The 14,745-nt window shown below is 47.3% G+C and overlaps 1 protein-coding gene across 4 annotated transcripts in view; it reads left to right on the top strand.

The window, feature by feature from the left end:
* SPOCK3 (SPARC (osteonectin), cwcv and kazal like domains proteoglycan 3) overlaps window positions 1–14,745 on the top strand; it is a gene marked incomplete at both ends in the record, with an annotated part of 122,420 nt that overhangs the window by 21,762 nt on the left and 85,913 nt on the right. The window lies entirely within an intron of this gene.

Genomic DNA, 14,745 nt, shown 5'->3' with positions numbered 1-14,745 from the left:
GTGGGTGGAAAGGCAATGCCTTCTGTAAATTGGGTCTGTAATGGAATGTAGAACCTGCATGTCAGAGTGGCTGGTCTGTAGATTATTTTAGATTTTCAGCTGAGAAACTTGACTTTTATCTGAAATGTGTTATTCTAAACATCTACTAAAGTTTGAAAATGAATTCTTTTGTCTCAGGGCAGGACAGGGGGCGATGGCCTCCTTCCCAGTGAGGGTGAGGGAGCCCTGGGACAGGCTGCCCAGGGGGTGTGGAGTCTCCATCTCTGGAGAGATTCCAGCCCCATCTGGACACCGACCTGTGTGCCCTGTCCCAGGGACCCTGCTCGGGCAGGGGGTTGGACCCCATGGGCTCTGGAGGTCCCTTCCAACCCCTACAGCTCTGTGATTCATCATTCTTCAACTTCAAAAAAGATTGAAGGTTACTCCCTGAGAATAAGATAAGCTCTCCAAGTTACTCTCTATATGGAGTTTTTAGGATTCAGGGTTTTTCTGTCTTTTCTATCCTTTATTTGCAGTAAAACTGTTGATGAATAGATGCCCTCTTATGAACTGTCTCTTGAGTGAGTCCAGAGAAGGGCACCCAGGCTGGGGAAGGGGCTGGAGGGCAAATCCTCTGAGGAGCAGCTGAGGGAGCTGGGGGTGTTGAGCCTGGAGAAGAGGAGGCTGAGGGGAGCCCTTCTCCCCACCTCCCCTGCCCTGCCAGGAGGGTGCAGAGAGGTGGGCGATGGTCTCTTCAGCCAGGGGACAGGAAAATGGTGAAGGGTGGAAAAGACCTTCCAAAAAATAAAAAGAAAAGAAAAAGCTTCTCCCCTCAAATATTAAACCTGGGGAAGAAAGGGCATCTTTTTTTGTTTATTAAACCCAGAGTAACTGTCTTTGGACGTTCTGGTTTGGGCTTTCCTTGGTTGGGAGGAAAAAGCTGGGTCTTGTGTAGTCATCAGAGCTCAGAACCCTGAGGCTGGGATGATTGCTTCTCTGCTCTTTTAAGTATTGTTGAAATTAAACCACTTAATTCTGTCCTGCTTTCTTTTGCCTTTCTAGACAGCATTTCTCTGGTTTAAGAGGAGATAATTTTTACAGCAAGTACACTAATGGGTGGGGTATCACACAGCTAATATAGGACAGCCCTGAATTTCTGAGGGATCATAAACAGACATTTTGGGTACCTCTGAACCTCAGCCAGGGCATGCCCATCAGCCTTCTTAGCAAATTCATGGGGAACTCACTCATCTTTAAAACATAATCTGCATTGTCAAGATGAACTCCAGTACTGCTTTCATGTCTCATGTCAGTGGCTTGTTTCTGCTGCAGTGCAGGAGTGCAGCTCAGTGTCCTGTCACAGGCTTTGAGGACCCTCCCAACCCTAACCAGCCTGTGATTCCACCTCCCGCCGGAGCCTGGACCCGTACCAGTGGTCTGGTAGGTGCTCAGAGGTACACAGCCAGGCACGGCAGGAGGAACACCAAGTTCCCACAAGGTCTGTGAGAGCGTAGGTGGAGAACTGAGAGAGTAACTGTGACATACCTATTCCCTTTTAATTGCACTGGTCCCATTGTAGGCTCTTCCTCTCCTCTGTGTAGCGAAGGTGCAGCTGTCCACCAGAGGGCAAACTACACGTAAGTATGTGCTCCCCTCCGCAGCGCCTGAAAATCAGCCACCCTTTGCCTGTGTCCATACTTTGGGGGTGTGTTTCTCTACAGCACTGTAACTGTTTCCTCTTTTACTGGAAGAGGCTGCATTGTCTTGACTCATTGTGTGGCAACAATCACCAGAACGACCAACTCTGAAAACATGAGCAGCTGTTGCATGGGAATGACGTGAATAAACTAGTTACAGGTCTTACTGGTGAATGGGTCTCTGTGGCATCTGTCAGCAGAAGACAGGCTGGAGAGAGGAATCTTTTGCTTCTCCTTGCTGTTTGAAAGAGCATTATCACTATGAGACTGCCAAAAGAAGCTACTCTGTATATACTGATACTACAAACATTGGCTGAGGGGAGACCTTCTCACCACCTACAACTACCTGCCAGGAGGGTGCATAGAGGTGGGCGATGGTCTCTTCAGCCAGGGGACAGGAGATGGGACAAGGGGCAATGGGCTCAAGCTGCCCCAGGGCAGGGTCAGCTCAGCTGGGAGGGAAAAGTTCTTCCCTGGCAGAGTTGTCAGGGCCTGGCACAGGCTGCCCAGGGAGGGGGCTGAGTCCCCACCCCTGGGTGTGTTTAACAGAGGGGAGATGAGGTGCTCAGGGATCTGGTTTAGCTTGGGATGGGAATGGTTGGACTAGATGATCTTAAAGGTCTTTTCCAACCATGTGACTCTGTGATTCTGTGATTTCATTGTGAACTTGGTATTTGTGTTGAACTTGTGAGGTGCTGCTGTGGTACTTCAGTTGCCTGTTTTTAGGTGGAAATCTGTTTTCAATGAAAGACAAGAACCTGAATCGTGGTAGTCAGGACTGAGTTGAGTTTGCTGGCTATTTTTAGGCATTTTTTCATATAAGCTGGGCTGGTTTGTAGTTTCCCTTGGCATCAAGTTCACTAGAGTGGACTGGTGTGCTGCTGCTACAGTGAACAGGAGAGACATGTAGCAACTCTGGTTAGAAAGATGAATGGATTGCACTGGAAATACCTTCTGACACAGTGTTGGTCATTGTATTCTGAGGCAAATTTCCCTCTTTGAGCACAAGAATTGGAGTAATTTTATGCAGTACTCCACACGTTGAAGCAGCACACACTGGTTAAACACTGCTTCTTGTCTCCATGGAGCACTGGCCTTCAGGAAAATTAACCAAGTAAAGTGAAATTATCTGCGAACGTGGGGAATGGCTGATAAAGGGAGGAAGGAGAGAGTTTTCAGAAGCACTTTAAGCTGGAAGTGTCACAGTTAAGTGTCCTTAAAGATCTACCAGCTCTGCACCCTTGTTCCTGAGGACAGTTTACCAGTAGGTCTTACTGACCAACCAACTCCTTGAGGAGCTGGAAGTTTGCTTTCCTAAAATTGAGGGTCCTGTCTATGCTCCTTGCCTCACACATATCCCTTAGGACCCTGAACTCCACCAGTGTGTGGTCACTGTAGCCCAGGCTGCCTCCAGTCTTGACATCCCTGAGGAGCTTATTGCATTGGTGACTGTCAGGTCCAGCAGCGCATCCCCTCGCAGGGCTATTTCCTGGCTTAGGAAGTTGTCACTGAGGCTCTCCAGGACTCCTGGGTTGCCTACATCTCACTGTTGCTTTTCCAGCAGATGTCAGGGTGGTTGAAGTCCCCCAGCAGGACAGGAGCCTTTGAGCACGATGCCTCCTGGAGCTGGAATAAGAAGGCTTCATCAGGAACCTTCCCCTGGTCAGATACCCTGTAGTAGACACCAACCACAAGGTCCCCTTGCTGCCTTGGTCTCTAATCCCTACCCATATCTTTCAGCTTCCTCTTGGCAATTCTTCAGGGCCATCTCTTCACACTCCATCCATTCCTTAACATAGAGAGCAGCACATCCACCCCTCTGTCCTCTCCTGTCGCTGCTGAACAGCCTGTAGCCATTGGTAGCCACACCCCAGTCATGGGATGTGTCCCACCAAGTTCCAGTAGCGACCCCCGACCACAGTGTGGCATGGAATACCATTTCAGTCAATCCCAGCTGTCCCTCCTCCTGTAATCTTGCCAACCTCTAGCCCACTCGCTGGGAGGACAGAGAGAGAAGCAGAGAAGGCTTTAGTTTGGGGTTAGTTCTGAGACCCACTGATGCTGTCCCACTGCTCAGTGCTAGCCAGAACACTGGTGTGTTCCTCCCTTGCAAAAAGCACCATCCTGCTGTGATGGGAAGGAGCTCTATCCCAGGCAGACTGGGTACTCCATGCTACCACTCCATGCCTTGCATGGCTTCCATCAAAGCTAAATAAAGTTTTTGCAGCTGTGAGTATGTGTTTCTGCCTTGCAGACTTCTGCCTCTTCCTTGCAGCTCCCATGTTTGCTCCCACTGCCTCCCTGCTGAGAAGCCTGTTGAGAGAGACACGACCTTGGTGTAATTTGCCCTCCTCCCATCTGTAAGAGCTCTTTTCCAGCTTTGATTTACTGATGTAATCATGAATGGTTGAAGTCAGAGGTAGCTGCTTCTCCAAGACTCCAATTTACCTCCTAATTTAGAAGCATTACATGATGAATTAGTGCTGAATGACTCCCCCACATGTGTTGCTCTCCTAAAAGGACAATTACCCACTTCATCAGTGTTGACTGAGTGGAGTACATCTTCCTTAGTCTTCTGTCCTGCTCAGTGTGCATTACTGTTTGGGGTTTTTTCCTTCCTTCACTACATGTTCTCTGTCTTTTTGACCAAAACAGCTGGAGTCAAGGCAGGTAGTTGGTCTGTCCATCAGTATGTGTGTAAAACTTGGTTTTGATGAGCTTAATTAAGGATTCGTCTTTTATAATTATTATTGTCCTTTCCATAATGCAAAATAAGCACTTTAATTTGGCAAGCAGAGAAAACATGGGATGACTCAGACCTTTCAGAGCCCTAATGAGCCAAACTGTCTAAGAAACACTATGAAAGGTCTACGTGGAAACTTGCTGAAGCCTTGAAACTGCTGAATGAGAATGGGTGACGTAGCTCCTCGTGGGGCTTTGACATTACGCTGTTGGATGGGGGATGTGTGAAGATTTTTGTGAGCTTGAGTTTTAGTTTTTGTGAAGAAGTGAGGGATACCAGCACACAGCATGTGTGCCATCAGACCTTCATGCTCATTGCTGCACATCAGGGTGTAGGAGGGGACTTCCTTTGGTGTGCTTGGCAGGTTCTTGCTTGACATTCTTCCATGTTTGCTTCCACTACCACCCTGCAAATCAGGCCCTTTCCTATATTGAGTAGAGATTGGTAATAATAATGTAGTTATAGAATAGTTCTTCTCTTAGTCTTGCTCTCTCAATTAAGTATTACCACTGAAGTAAGATACTTCAGCAAAATAGATGGTCAGGTTTGCCCTTGTATGTTTTTGTTTAGGACTTCTTCAGCAGGGCAGCTCTTCCTTGGAGCCTTTTATCTCTGCTGCTCTGAGGCATCTGATTCTTTCATTTGATGTTTGGAATTTCACTGCATAGTTACGTGGGGGGTAAGGAAAACAAAATCTCTGGCTCTGGGTGTCTTTGAGGGAGGCTGGTGGAGTGTCATCTGGTTTTGGATCGCAGAGTCACGAGGTTGGAAAAGGCCTTGGTAGGTTGTAGCTGTTGACCTGGAAAACGTTCCCTGCGTTGGTTTTATCACCACAGTGAGCTGTAGCTGCTCCTGGCAAAACTGTGAGCAGTGGGAAGGGGAACTGCAGCCTGTCTTCAGAGCAGCACCGAGGAGAGATGAGCTGGAACATTAACGCACTCGCGTGCCCGCTGGGGCTGCTGTGCCCCTCCTCAGCAGAGGGACGGTGGCACACACGGGCACTGGAGAGGAGAAATGATGGTGTTGAGCACTCACTGCAATTTGTGTAAAGTCCATTGTCACCAGGGAAGGGAATTTAGAATCTCATCTTCAAAGTTAGCTGGAGCTGCTGTTAGCACTGAAGGCTCAGGGCGTTGGGTGGTTTGTTTTCAGTTTGTACCAAGTACTCTGCCAGCTCTGACTTTCTGTCCTGCTTGTTTGTCACCGTAACTCAAGCACCCTGACTCACAGTGCTTGTAGGTAAATGCACAGTAAGAACAGTAAGGATTCACTCCCCAGTCTTGGTGTGTAACTGGTTTTCATTGCAGAGAGGAGCTGTGTGCAGTGCTTCAGAACTTGGGTTTATGGTAGATCAAGATCCAACCTGGCCCTGAACACCTCCAGGGAGGGGGAAGCCACCACCTCTCTGGGCACCCTGTGCCAGGGCCTCACCACCCTCACAGTGAAGAATTTCTTCCTAATACCCAATCTAAATTTACCAACTTCCAAATTAAACCCATTCTCCCTCATCCTGTCACTCCAGGCCCTTCTAAAAATTCCCTCCCCAGCTTCCTTGTAGGTCCCTTCAAGTCCTGGATGATGGATGACCACTGATGAAGTAAACTCTAAACACAACTCGCCTGTGTTAAGTAGAAAGGAGTGGTAAATAACACACACCCTGTTTCTGCTGCTAAAAGATCAGTAATTCTTACTTGTGTTACAGTCTGGGGCTGTATGAAAACAATTCAGCTGGACAGATGCTGGATGTGTGGAAACCATTTCAGCAAATCCTCATCATTAGCTGTACTTTCAAAGGCTCTTTTCCTCTGTATGTTAAGTATGAAGGAAGGGAGGTTTAAATTAGATATTAGGGGGAAGTTCTTTCCAGAGAGTGGTGAGGGGCTGGAAGGGGCTGCCCAGAGAGGGGGTGGGTGCCCCATCCCTGGGGGTGTTCAAGGCCAGGTTGGCTGGGACCCTGGGCAACCTTGTGTAGCTCCAGGCCTGGAGGTTGGTGTCCCTGCCTGTGGCAGGGGGTTGGAGCTCTGTGATCCTTGGGGTCCCTCCCTACCCAGACCAGTCTGTGTTTCTATGATTGCAAGGATTCAGTATTAAGTCCCATAGAGGAAAAAAAATGCTTCTAGCAGCACAGTCCTTTCTAATACACTGCTCCTCAATGAGTTCAGCACTGACCTCGTGTGTCACGGGCTGAAGCATCAGCAGAGCTTCCTGCAGCAACTGGGATTATCCTTTGTCAGTCATCCTGGCAAGGGCTGAATCTGCTTGGTTTGAGATTAAAGGCAATAATGACCTGAGGGACTGAGATAACAGAAGGCTGTTGTGGATGGGGAAGGAGAATGATGCTGGGGATGCAGTAAGGTTGTGTAAGTAGGACAGTGGAACTTCATGAACTCTGCGGTAACCATTTGTGTTGATGCTGGTGTTTCACTGCAGTCTCCTAAGGCGTTTGCCAACACCAACTTTCTGCTGTTTTCAGATAAGAACCAAGCCTTCTGATGAACCTGAAGCTTAATTTTCATAAGAATAGGCTGATCCTTCAGTAGAAACAATGAATGAGAGTTGGGTATTGGAAAATTTACCATGTCTCTCTGAAGTTGGTGAAAATATTCCTGCTGAAAAGTATATAGAATCATGGAGTAGTTTGGGTTGGAAGCACAGAATGCTTTGGGTTGGAAGAGACCTCAGAGATCATCTAATTCCGACCCTCTGCCATGGGCAGGGACACCCTCACTAGCCCAGGGTGCCCAAAGCCCTGGAGAAGCTTCTCTTCTCCAGGCTGAACAAGCCCAACTCTCTCAGTCTGCGTTCATAGCAGAGATGCTTCAGCCCTCTGATCACCTTCATAGCCTCCTCTGGACTCGCTCCAACAGCTCCATCGCTCTCCTGTACTGGGGACCCCAGAGCTGGACCCAGCACTCCAGGGTGGGGTCTCCCCAGGGCAGAGCAGAGGGGCAGCATCCCCTCCCTCGACCTGCTGGCCACGCTGTCCTTGCTGCAGCCCAGGGCACAGTTGGCCTTCTGAGCTGCCAGCGCACACTGCCAGCTCGTGTTCAGCACTGTTTGAGGAGTAAAACGTGCAGCAGGGTACCAGCAGGATGGGCACTGCTATTGGACAGGTAAAGCCTGTGCCTAAGAGGGTCTTTCATAGCAAAAAGTAGTTACTTCCCCCCATCTTCATTAGTTGAATGCTGTATGATTCTACCAGTCCCGAGGGCTCTCCAGCCATCCAGACTCCCGTGCTTTCCCATGTTACCAAATTAAGTGATATGAACAGTGAACTGTGAGAGTAAGCCACACACCCCCAGGAGATCTTGTATTTAAAAACAAAAGTTAATAATAATTAAGGAAAAATATATATATATATATATACATATATATATATATATATATATACATATATATATATATATGTTCACACAGGCTCTCATGTTTGGCACGGGGTTTGGGAACCACACGTACTACCTCAGAACCTTCAGCACCACTTCTTTGGGTTTTTCATGTAATTTTTTATTTCTTAGAGATAATTCACATTTATTTTACAGTGAGACTTTCCTGGGAGTTGCTTTCAATCACCAAGTTGTGCAAAAGTGTAATCAACCCCAAATACAGTTATGTAATTCCTGCACGTTTGGTGTTGCCGTATTTCGACTGATGAGGGGTTGGGCTTTTTCTTGGTTCTTTTTCCCTTTTTTCTTGATTATTTTTCCTTTTTTTTTTTTTCTTTTGATATGGCTGTAACTTCTGGTGCCTCAGTGGGACTTTTAAACAGGGCTTTGAAACCAAGATAGTGTGTCTTTTCTGGAGATAAACAATGTGCCTGTCTATAAAAGGATTCTGCATGAAAACATCTCAGACATTTAAATGACTTAACTTGATAAAGTCATTTGGTTTTGTGTGTTTACAGGTGTTATTTTAACTATTTTATTGTATAAATTCTTAGCTTGCTAGGCATCATTTAGACACCAATATAGAACATAGCACTGAAAGTTTGGAGGCACAGTGGTGAGGCCATGCAAAGGTTGTAACTCAGAGTATAGGAGAAGTTGGGTAACACTTCAGTGTGTTGCATCCAAGTGAGAACCAAGCCGCAGGGGTGGAGCAGTTGGGGTGTACTTCAGCTGAGTGGTAATACTCTGGGGTGTAGTGCTGCACGTCCATGAGCAGTTGTGTATTCCCAAAGCCTGGTACAGCACAAGTAGTTGTTCCTTGCTATCAAAATCCATCTCATCCTGTGTCAGTCAATCATGAGGAATTCTATCCATGTTCAAGTTCCCTTCTAACCCCAGTTCTGCCCACCTCTCACTTTGAATTTCTTCAGTGATCAGTAACTGGTCAGTTTTTATTTAATTTGATATTCTTTGATACCATTCTGTGCTTGTACTTTGAAGGCATCTCATATTCCTTCTTGTCCTTTTGGGGACCCTGTTGCAATCTCGTGGCTTTTTCTTGGACAGGGTTCAAGTTGGGGTTTTCTAACACAGAACTGGTGTTGATTTATAGATATTGGAGATATTGCAGAAGCAATGCTTCAGTGATGACTTTCCTTTTTAAATTCTGGCTATACCTCTGATACCAGAATGAGAACTGTGTTTTGGGGGGTTATTTTGGGTGGGTGGGGGTTTTGTTTGATTTTAGCTTTTATGGGTTTTTAAAGCAATTACCAAGTTGGCTGTGTGATGCCTTTTCTTTTTGTTGTAAGCTTACAAACGTTCTTAGTTTTTAAGATCAGAAGTTTTTATCCATCAGCAGAGGGGTGGCAACAGGGACAGGGAGGGGATTGTCCCTCTCTGCTCTGCCCTCAGGAGCCCAGAACTGGGACCAGCATTTGAGTTGTGGCCTCACCAGTGCCGAGTACAGGGGCACAAACCCCAACCACAGACCCTTAGTAGCTACCACAGAGAACATCACCTCTGTGCTCCAAAGAGCATGTCTGTGTCCTGGGTGAGGATTCAGACTGGCTGAGGTTTCAGGCTGAAGAATTTCCCAGCATTCAAACATGATGTGCTTTCACAGTGCGACTTACCCGTCCCCAGTTACAGGTTATACTTTGGGGTAGTATTCTCCTTAGAGGAGGATGGACTATCTTAGTTACTCTGTGTATGCTGCCTGTGGGCCTCAGTGTTTAGGAGTGGTAGATTTCCTGTATGATGGGAGCTTTGATGGTGTCTCACCCTTTTGTTGCTGTAACATTTCACATGACCAGCAATTTAAGATTATGCAGGGTAAATCTGCTGACTTCAGGCTGAAGGTCTTGGAGCAAGATATGGTGGGGAAAAAGCTTTCTACACACTGTTGTTGTTAAGTATTTTGATCTCCAGCTCTGGAGAGAGATTGGGAGAGAGATGTTGAGTGACAACCCTACCACAGCTCTTCCAGGGAGACTTAGAACATGACTACATGTTGCAGAGTCACTGGGAAGGTTTGGTGTAGATGAGCCAAACCATCTGCTATTGGAGAGGTGCAAAGACGTGAAGGGACTTGGTGAACTCTATGGCAGGATGGGTTTGGACAAGCAGAGGTCTGTGGTGTGGGACTTGACTCAGTTCAGTTGGCTTGTTGAACTGGAGTCTGAAAATAGCATAGCTACCAAATAGCAAAGACCCAGGCTAAAAGAGGCAAAGAGCTTTCAGAGCAGATGAGAAGCAGATGTACCTACTTGAGATGCAGATAGAAGAAATGGAATAAAAAAACCCCATTGAGAACTCCTTGAAATGAGAAAGAGCAAAATCATCTCATAGCTAATGGCAGTGAGGAAAAAATCTACATCGCAGAACGTGGATTGGAAGTTAGATTGGGGAGCATGTGCACCCAAAAGACTTCTCACACAGAATCCCAGGGGTTGGAAGGGCCCTCCAGAGCCCATGGGGTCCAACCCCCTGCCAGAGCAGGGTCCCTAGGACAGGGCACACAGGTCGGTGTCCAGACGGGGCGGGAATCTCTCCAGAGAAGGAGACTCCACACCCCCTGGGCAGCCTGTCCCAGGGCTCCCTCACCCTCACTGGGAAGAAGTTCTTCCCCAGATTGGTGGGGAACTCCCTGGGCTCCAACTTGAGCCTGTCGCCCCTTGTCCTGTCACCACAGACACTGAGCAGAGGCTGCCCATGGCCCCTGTGTCCCACCCTTCAGCTATTGATCCCTATTGATCAGATCCCCTCTCAGGCTGCTTCTCTCCAGGCTGAACAGCCCCAGCTCACTCAGCCTTTCCTCACAGGGGAGATGCTCCAGGCCCTTCAGCATCTCTGTCCCTCCTCTGGACTCTCTCCAGGAGAGTAAAGTTCAGGAAATCTTGTATTGTTCCAGCTTTGGGGACTCTTGAGAAGCACTGTTCCTTGAGAAGGCACTGGATGGCAAGGAGCACCTCACACTGAGCACCCCTTAGACTTGTCTCTAAATTGCCAGCTTGTAGGTCCCACAGTAACATCCCCACTGCCCAACTTGTGCTGCAGCTGGGAAATTGTACATGGATAAAGTAGAATTATGAGTTCAAGAGAATTGCCTCAGTTTCCCTGGATTCTCTGACATGAATCAACTTTGATTTTGATCTGGAGCCTTTTAATGCCCAGGCTGTACCAGAGGGAAAACATGGATGTAAAACAACCAGATTTGCTTTATCCACTTGCTATCAAGTCAACCTTGGTCTGAAAACACTTGAGGGGAAGCTGCCCTTACTGCAGGGCATCTGGTGCTCATTGAGCCAGGCTCATACCTCCCATGCTTCATTACAGGCTTTAGCAGTGCAGATTCCTGTTGGATAATTGTTCAGGTGACAGCAGCAGTGTGTGGCAGCGTGTACAGAAGGTCCTGTGGAGGAGAGATCAATAAAATAGCATAACAAGTGCTGTGTACAAGGGAGAAGATTAATCTGATGGTATTTTTGCATTTCTATTGAAAGCTGAAAACTTCTGCTGCATAACTGTGCTGTCAGGGAGGATTTCCTGCCAGGGAGCTTGTTCTTCTTTCTTCTGTGGTACTGACATGTGTATTTCTTCAAGTTCCTGTACTGGCTCCTTTTTAGGGATGAGAATTGTTCCTGTGGAAAAATAGAGAAATCAAAAAGCAATAAAAGGGTTTGAGGCAAAATACCTTTTTTCTTCTTTTTTTCTTTAACTTTTCTGTTTAAGCTGCTTTTGGTCATTTTGAGCTCTTAAGGCTGGCAGATTTTCAAACTACATAGACATAGATTTGAGATAAGCCATTTTAAGGAGAAAAAGATATTTATTAGTTACAAAGTGTGTGTGTAATCGTAGGATGAACTTCAGTTCTTAGAAGCACCACATCACTGTGCTCCTGACTAAAAGTAATGCATAAACACAGGTAATTTTAAGGGTATTAAACTTCTTGAAATCCATCATACAAGGTGACTGGAAGTGCTTCATGTGTCCTTCAGTCAGAGAGATGGGAAAGAATCACACAGTTCCTGTAGTTTCCAGCAGAGCTGTGAGGGTGGATTTTCTGGTTAAAGTCATGGATACCTTTAGCTAGAAGATGTTACTGTGACAAATTTGTGGCTTTGTTTTGTGCACTTCTACAACCTGCCCTTCTAGCTGCTCAGGAGAAAAGTAGGGAAGGCTCTGAAGGAATCAGAATCACAGACTCGTGAAGGTTGGAAAAGACCTGCAAGCTCATCTAGTCCTACTGTCCCCCTGCCACCCATATGCCTCACTAAACCTCATCCCCAGGAACCTCATCCAGCCTCTCCTTGAACACCCCGAGGGACGGTGACTCCCCCACCTCCCTGGGCAACCCCTTCCAATGCCCAACCGCTCTTTGGGAGAAGAAATGTCTCCTCATTCCTGACCTGACCCTCCCCTGGCACAACTCACAGCCATTCCTTCTGTCCTGTCACTGGGTATCTGTGGGAAGGGGCTGAGCCCCAGCTCCCCACAACCTCCTCTCGGGGAGCTGGAGAGAGCAAGGAGGTCTCCCCTCAGCCTCCCTTCCTCCAGGCTGAACCCCCCCAGCTCCCTCAGCTGCTCCTCAGAGGATTTGCCCTCCAGCCCCTTCCCCAGCCTGGTTGCCCTTCTCTGCACTCGCTCCAGGACCTCCATGTCCTTCTTGGAGTGAGGGGCCCAGAACTGGATCCAGCACTCGAGGTGCAGCCTCACCAGAGCTGAACACAGGGACCTGAGACGTTGCCTTTTTCGCTTCTGGATTGTTAAGGCACACAGCACTGGAGATGCTGTGGTGCCACTCTGTTTTTAATTGTATAATAGAATGATGAAAAAGGAAGCTTTGTAAATGATATAATTGTCTGGATGTTCTGAAGTGGATATTGAAGGTTATAATAATAAACTCTTATCGACTGAAGATCAAGAAAGGTCTGAATGTAATAGGAAGTCAGGTTCTTATACATGTGGTAGGTTAAATAGCTCTAGAAGTATCTGTAGAATTGTGGAACTGCAATTTATTGAAGCCATTTCCTTCATCTCAGAAGCAATTAACGACTTTTTATCTTAGAGGCACATCCATTTATATTTTTTTAAACATAAACAATAATTCTCTTCCTTTAAGCAACATCTGATTTGAAAAATGACCTCATTAGGAAAATCATTGTAGGTATGTATAGGATATGGGTATGGACAGTTTGGATTTAGAGAGAGAAAAGTCCATGAAAACCATGATCCATTCAAACCATGGGAAAATTAAAACAACTCAAAGCACCCCCCAGACCTGAAAAGGGGAGATGTAACAGGGAGAATAGGTAGTGTTACTGTATCATGTGTAGTGCTGCTTCTTAAGTCCCAGACTGGTCTGGGTTGGAAGGGACCGCAAGGATCACAGAGCTCCAACCCCCTGCCACAGGCAGGGACACCAACCTCCAGGCCTGGAGCTACACAAGGCTGCCCAGGGCCCCATCCAACCTGGCCTTGAACACCCCCAGGGACGGGGCACCCACCCCCTCTCTGGGCAGCCCCTTCCAGCCCCTCACCACTCTCTCTGGAAAAAACTTCCCCCTAATATCTAATTTAACCCTTCCCTCCTTTAGCTTTAATCCATCCCCCTTTTCCTGCCAGTCTCTGCCCTTTAACAAGCTGATTCCCCTCCTGTTCCTCTGCTCCCTTCAGGGACTGGAAGGCTGCAGTGAGGTCCCCCCACAGCCTTCTCTTCTCCAGGCTGAACCAGCCCAGCTCCCTCAGCCTCTCTCCATAGGGGAGCTGCTCCAGCCCTCTGAGCATCTCCGTGGCTCCTCTGACCCCTCTCCAACAGTCCCACATCTTCCTTGTCCTGGGGCCCCAGCTCTGGAATGTGCTGCATGGTCACAGGCATCCCAGTAAGAGAGACTTGGGAAAGACTGGGAGAAAGGTAGCAAGAAAGACTGGGAGGCAGAGCTTCTAGTGATGCCTGGGGCGTGTTGTATTTGGGATGGGTGAGATGTCTGCAGTACAGACATGAACAAGCACTGATTTACTGTCTGGTTGGTGAGGGTGTCACTTCTCCCAGCCCCTCTTCTGTGCCCTTAAGCCCAACATAGGCTGTGTGCCCTGGGACTTTGGTCTCAGTTGGGATGGCTGCTCCTCTCTTCTCACAGCCTTAACTCCAGCTGTTCTAACTCCTCACCATTGGGTGATACTGGCTGACCAGGCTTGTCATGGGTCAGTGTTACTGATTCTGTAGTGATGGGAAGAGACTCTCCTGCTTCCATGGTTGTGGCTGGGTTGGAGTGGCCCAAACCTGCCTGGAGCACAGTGGGAGGAATAACATCTCCATAGTTCCTGTTAGAAGGGATATAATTGGGAAAGGCCATAATAATTGTCATTTCTGCTGGTCCCCTGTGTGATTAAAAAAGAACAAATAATCATGTAACATACCTGGTTTTGTTAGCTTTCAAAAATGCTAATTAAAAGGCAAATGACATATGCTAATTATGGATTGTTGAGCTGTGCAGTGGGTGTCATCTGTCGTACAGAGCTGTGCTTCTGTTCCACTCACATCTTTCTTCCCATTCCAAAGCCCACATTCCCATAACAACATTTCTACTAATAAAACAGTGAAATACAGTTTAAGCTGCAACCAGGAGTGGTCATTTTGGGGTTTGTTTTTCCTTGTATTAAACCCCAAAGAGTGGCTGGTTCCTGGGAGGGTGTGCTTGATGCTTGGTCACTTTTCAGTTGGGATTCTGTGGCTTTGACAACTCTACAGAACTCTCATTTTTCCAGGAGTCTAATATTTTTTTATATACAGCGTGGTTTCTATGTATTGGTCTTGGTGATCTCTTGGCAAGTGGGATGGGACTGGTGGATGTGACAGCACACCTTGTGAGCCTTGACTTGAGAGTAAAATGCTGGCTATAGTCTTTTTTCATCTTCTGGTGAATAGTGAGTTAAATTA

This window comes from Gallinula chloropus, assembly GCF_964237585.1.
Source record: "Gallinula chloropus genome assembly, chromosome: 4".
NCBI lineage: Eukaryota > Metazoa > Chordata > Aves > Gruiformes > Rallidae > Gallinula > Gallinula chloropus.
The sequence above is the reverse complement of the archived record's forward strand: the minus strand, read 5'-3'. Positions and strand labels throughout refer to the sequence as shown.